Source organism: Phaethon aethereus (assembly GCF_964289735.1).
Source record: "Phaethon aethereus genome assembly, chromosome: 21".
In the NCBI taxonomy this organism is placed as follows: Eukaryota; Metazoa; Chordata; class Aves; order Phaethontiformes; family Phaethontidae; genus Phaethon; species Phaethon aethereus.
Window position 1 is genome coordinate 3329664 of NC_138597.1, and position 6798 is coordinate 3336461.

Below are 6798 nucleotides of genomic sequence, written 5' to 3' on the forward strand. Positions count from 1 at the left end.
ATGACAGTTAGAGGACTTGAATTATTTCACCTCTGTATGTACTAGTGAACCACTAGCTCTGAAAACAAATTATAGCTACATGTAATTAATTCTTTTAAAAAGACATTGTTAGAAAGGATTCAGGGAACATTTTATCTAGAGATTTTTTTCCTAAGCTAGTTTACAAGCTTCCAGTGCAAACTTATTACAGGCATTAGCCTACTGTTCTGTTTTGTCAAAATCCATATCACGTTGGTTTAGTAGGATTTCAGTTCAGACTCTTGAAACAATAAGCTGCTTTAATTTTGAGGGCCTTATGGACTTAATTCTTCTGCCTCCCTAGTTCCTTGTGTGTCTTAGAAGTTTTGTCAGGACTGAGGAATTAGTCAGAAGGAATGGTAAATACTACTGGCGTAAAAGTGAGGTAAATATACTAAATATCTCTTTAGCATATACTAAAGAGAACATAAGACGAATCAATCAGTTTAAAAAATGTAGTCACTCCACTCCTGTTTACATATGGTATTTTTCACTGTTCTCTCTTCCAACATGAAGAAGCAGGCTAACAGATTGAGACAGATTTGGCTTCTGAAGATAGGTGAGAAAAAAGCAGGGCAGTTAGTAAAAATGACAAAATCTAACATGTACTAAAATGACCAAGCAGTTAAAAGAATCACAGAATCACAGAATCACAGAATCACTAGGTTGGAAAGGACCTTCAAGATCATCAAGTCCAACCATTAATCCAGCGCCACCGTGTCCCCTGAACCATGTCCCGAAGTGCCACATCCACACGTTTTTTGAACACTTCCAGAGATGGCGACTCCACCACCTCCCTGGGCAGCCTGTTCCAATGCCTGACCACTCTCTCAGTGAAGAAATTTTTCCTAATATCCAATCTAAACCTCCCCTGGCGCAACTTGAGGCCATTTCCTCTTGTCCTATCACTAGTTACTTGGGAGAAGAGACCGACACCCTCGTCGCCACAACCCCCTTTCAGGTAGTTGTAGAGAGTGATAAGGTCTCCTCTCAGCCTTCTCTTCTCCAGACTAAACAACCCCAGTTCCCTCAGCCGCTCCTCATAAGACTTGTGCTCCAGACCCCTCCCCAGCTCCGTTGCCCTTCTCTGGACATGCTCCAGCATCTCAATGTCCTTCTTGTAGCAAGGGGCCCAACACTGAACACAGGATTCAAGGTGCGGCCTCACCAGTGCCGAGTACAGGGGCACAATCACTTCCCTACTCCTGCTGGCCACACTATTCCTGATACAGGCCAGGACGCTGTTGGCCTTCTTGGCCACCTGGGCACACTGCTGGCTCATGTTCAGCCGGCTGTCAACCAGCACCCCCAGGTCCCTTTCCGCCGGGCTGCTCTCCAGCCACTCCTCCCCAAGCCTGTAGCATTGCTTGGGGTTGTTGTGGCCAAAGTGCAGGACCCGGCACTTGGCCTTATTAAACCTCATACAGTTGGCCTCTGCCCATCGATCCAGCCTGTCCAGATCCCTCTGCAGAGCCCTCCTACCCTCCAGCAGATCAACACTCCCACCCAACTTGGTGTCATCCGCAAACTTACTGAGGGAGCACTCGATTCCCTCATCCAGATCATCAATAAAGATATTGAACAAGACCGGCCCCAGAACCAAGCCCTGGGGAACACCGCTTGTGACCGGCCGCCAGCCGGATTTAACGCCGTTCACCACATTCTTGATGTTGCATCCATTTGTCTGAATTCCAGGTAGTGCCTACATGCACTTTGAAAACACTGTACTTCTCCTTATAAAGACAATTATTTTTACACATACTGAATCTAGAAAGGGATGTCATCTAGAATTTAGAATTCCTCAGTAAGACATTTGTTATATCTTTATTCACTATACTGATTTGTTGTGAGACCCTGGGAAAGCAGTAAGACATCCAAATGTAGCTTTTTCCACAAGGCTGGACACAGACTGTTTTCTGTCAAAGCTGGAAGTTACACAGAAACCTGGTCCCTTTGAGCTTAGTTCATGGCAAAACTCCACTTACAAGGCAACAGTATCAGACTCTTAATAGCATATAGAAGGACAGTGTGAAATCATAGAACCACTGGGACAACATTTCAAATGGAAAATGTGAACTCAAGGGAAGAATGAAATCAAGAAGCACAAAAATTTAGCTCTTGATTTATCCAAATCTGACAGCAGCACTTCATGTAACAAAAACCAGATCAGCTTGGCAAAAGGTTTTCCTTTTTTAAAGGAGGTTTAGTTTTAATCGGTGATCGTGATAGATTGTCCATCGTCAAGAACCCTGCACTGATATAAAAAACTGGTATTACTTGACACGCTAGTAACACAGATTTTCCACTGTGTAACAGTACTGTTCTGTGTTCCCAGTTTTTTCACATCTGCTTACCAATGTACTCTATATATTTGAGTGGGTTTTTTTAAGTTGAAAAGACAGCATTGTTAGCCTGAATGACTTTCAGACATGCCTTAAGCATGCATTTAACTTCCAGCTCCTTTTCCTTTCAAAAGTTCTTGCAGTTTAGCAACTTCATTTGCATGAACAGACTTCCAAGTTTGCTAGGAACTTGGCTGCAAAGGCTCTGTGAACAAATTTACAGTTCTGCCAATACGTATAGGTGCAACATCAAGACCTAAGCATTCAGACACTCTACCTCAGCCTCTTCATAGATCCATGTAACATTGTTCTGCAAAAAAGGATCTTTGTTATGCAAGTGATGTATATAGAGAGTGTATCAACTTGTTTTGGAGGTAAATGTTGCTTTTTCACTGCTGCTGTTTTCTTCAAGACAGGGCAAGTAAGAAAAAGTAGGTTTCTATGACTCTTATGGAGAGTATGAGTAAATCATCACTAACTACAATCCAAAAGATGGATTTCAGTTTCTGTAGACCTTTCTAACCTACTTTTAGATTGGCTAGCCTGAATATGAACAACAGGTTTAGTTTTAAGCTGGACTATTACAGCTAGGCACTATTGTGTTTAAGTATTCAAAAAGCATAAACGCATCTTTTGAGCTATCAGTGCAGGAATGGGTCGTTCAGGGATGGTCTAAATGTAAACCTATTAATTCAAAACTGATTTGTAAAACTCTGTTAAAGCCGTCTTCCTTTACACTTCTGTTAAGAAGTACAAACTCAGAAATTTAGACAAGCAGAAGCCAAAACTGAACGAGTTACCACTGAGATATATTACATTACTACCGTCTTGCTCTTGTTGCAAACTGGAATAAAACACAGTTTAAAGTACCGTGAAAATGGCTTAAACCATTGGGGGGGTTTTAACCCCCATTAAAGTTGTTGGGGGTTTTTGCAATTTATACTTTGTTGTGGCTGTCTGCATAGGAAACAAATAGTTCAGTACTGTGCAACTATCCAAAATGCGAAATTAATTCTGCAACGAAGTGATAGCATTAGCAACTGATGTAATTTTACAAAATTAACAGGCCTGCTTATTGAATGCTCCAGTGCACTGGTTAAGAACTTCTGAGTAGAAACATGGAAGGGATTCACTTTGGGACAACTTTTAACTTGTAACTGGGAACAACTGCTGTGATGCGACAGATCCTTGTTACCATCAACAAAGGTATGTACTAAGTGTCTGTTTGCACCTATAGACATTTACTGAAAGCAGTTTGGCTAATCGAACCTATGTGAAGATGCAGGTTAAGGGGGGTCACTAACAGAGGTGAACGTTTTGAACAAAACCACATGCTGATTTTGTAAAGGTGACAGTTTGGGAAAAGACCTTGCGAAAAAAAGAGCGCAATGGTTACTATACAACAATCAGATGAAATCCCAAAATACTACTTTTTTGCCACTTTTCAGAGTGGTTTCAGTGTTCTATATAGTATGTGTAGAATTTAAAGCTATTTGATGACTTGGTTGGATTAGGTGAATTTTAAAATAACTTGCATATATTTTTCACCATACTTTTCACCATATACAGGCAAGATGCAGTAACTTCAGTTTTACTATAAGCCTGCTTTTGCTTCTTGCTTTTGTACATTTGTACAATGTAGTAACTCCTGTTTTTCACTGCTTCAAGGTAAATCTAAAGTAAAGCAGTAAAAAAGTAAAATAGTTCATACTTTCATGAAATTTGAAGAGCAGGTTAGGAAAATTTTAAATATCTAGAACTGTCTTTTTACTCCCACTCCAAATTTCTTAGCAACTTTGCACATAGATCAATAAACCAAAATCATAATGAATGAAAAAAACCCCACTCCCAATTGTTGAAGCTGGAAACAGATAACACAAAATCAATATTTGCAAGATTATTCCATTCCCACTGGCTTCAAAGGACCTGCAAACATTTTAAATTAATAATTAATTTTGGTTTTAATCTGAACAGGTTAACTGTGTAATATTGCTGACTTCCCTATTTTAAATGTGTCTGTGGTGATTTATGCATGAAGAGACTGAACTCAGGAATCAAAAAATCAAATTTACTTTGATGAATTTCATATCCTTCCATTTTCAACACTGCTCCTTGTTTCCATACCAGAGAGTTGTTATATTTGTTACCAGTCCAGACACTGAGTCATTCTTGCTTAAAGCAGACACTAGGCTCTCTGTGTAATTTCTCTCTCCCCTTCAGAGTTTTTGGACTGAGAGGAGAATTTTAATGCCAGGTGCCTCCGCTAGCTCCATTTCTTACGGTATTACTGTAAAAACACACAGAGGTGCTAAATGCTGCCAAGTGGCAATGGAAATTCTCTGAGCTCTGGTTATTTCGGATGCAGCTCAGTTAGGGAATACCGCCTGATTCTGACAATGTGTGCAGACTTACAGTTTCTGGTTAGAAAGCTTCATCTTCTTCTCTCCAAAAACCTCTCTCTCCTGACATTTTACGATGAGGCACTGATAGTCATATGGCTTACTTCGTAGGAGGTAACCTGGCATTTAAAGGTAAGAACTCTGCAAGTTTGTCTCTAAATTTTATTTTATTTTTTACTGAGAACTTTTGTGGAACTTTTAACAGAGCTGAAATTCAAGGATTTAGATACTCTTCATATTTTGTGTTAAAAAACCTGTGTGTGATATAGGTTTTAAATGTCGGTGGCACCAGAAACTCGGTTGCTCTTCCTTTTGCAAACAAATAACCCCTGAACACTCTATTACCATATGGCCACTTTGCACAACGCCTGTTTGCAAAAATACCGGTTTGATTCCAAAGCATAAAATTGAATTTATTTTCAAAGGGATTCAGCTTCCTAACTCACTTCTGTTGGTTGTGTAATACAACTTGGGTACCTATGTGTAGAAGCTTAGACTCATACACTTCCATTGCAGTCGTGCTTTAGTAACTTTAGATGTAAGGGAAGTTTGAGAATGTCGTTCGAATTTGTAATTTTTCAGTAATTCTAGTTTTTACCACTAGATGGCTTCCCAGGATAGTGGATCTAGATCCAGGCCTCCTGAATTAACATGCGGGATTGGATTCATTTTGGTGCATTCTTAACGATATATATAGTCATAAAAACGAAGTTCTTTCCAGCTCAGCTGTGAAGACAGCAATGTGGGCTTTGTCATCCTTGAGCATCTTTTGACATCCTCAGAGCTCTGCATATTAGGTTATTTCTGATTGCTGCCACAGCTACCAACTGTGCATGAACAGCTCTGGGTTCAAACGTGCAGTTAGACCCTCCTCGGAAATGCCTGATCAGTGCAACTGAAAACATAACTTACCTGCCTAACGCTCAACAGCGCGAACAGCCCGGCTGCGGGACCTAGCTGCAATACACTTTGCCCTTCCTCCTGTTAAAACATAGTTTAAAGTGCTATGGAGACCTTGTGCTGCAACTACGTCCTCGTAACTGGACAAAAAAGCCTTGGAAAAGGGGAGAAAAAAAAAACCACACCCTTTTTTCTGAGAAAGTAGGTCTCCCTCCTTCACCCGGAGCCTGCCTTGTTTGTTGCCCCGCTACTAAATCAGCAGTTTTCAGCAACGCGAGCGTCTTCCCGCTTGGAAAATCCACGCGTTCTCCTGTTGTCCATAAAAACATGGTCTAATGGTAACAGATTTTAATGATTATCAGCCTAGGCTAGATTCAGCCTGGCAATCTAGGGCTGAAAGAAGTTTTCCCGTCCACCCCAGCCTATCTTGGGCAAGCAGTTCCCTACAGCAGAGATGGCTCCCTTGAACTCAGCCTTAACCCCGACTGTTCCTGGAACTGCTTTTTCCTGGGCTCAAATCAGACCGCAGCACCTTCTTTCTGGCGTGTGCTCGTTCGGGAGGAGGCAGGGGTTGCCTGGCTCGGTGACAGGGGAGTTCAGTTCCAGCTGCAAGCCCAGGGCGGCAGGCAGCAAGCCCCGGCTCGCAGGCGGCAGCTCGGCAGCCAGCGTCCGCCTCAGCCTGCGTGCATGTGCGCGTTTGTGTGCGGCGGCTCCGAGGGAGCTCCGGGGGAGGGCAGAGCAACGCCAGCCACTCACAGGAACAGTAGTGAGAGCTCCCCGACACTTTAACTGTCAATCAGGCTTAATGGGGTATAAAAACTCCCCAGCGCCGCGGCTGTGATAGGCAGAGAGCGCAATAGGGAGAAATGAGTAAGAGCCAGCGCTGAAATAGGGTACGGCGTAATTCCTGCTCTCTGATCGCAGCTACTCGAAGTGAAAATAAAACAGGAGCCGGGGCAGAGGGAGGCGGTTATCGGCTCAACCTTTGCAACCGGCTCGGGACAGAACGTCTATAGATATTTATAGATATTAAAACAAAAACAACAACCTTACCCTGAATAGAGCCTTTCTTAAAAAGAAGGTCCTGGCAATTCTGTCTTATTTAAGCAATTTCCTGAGTCTAAGAATAGAAATGAGCT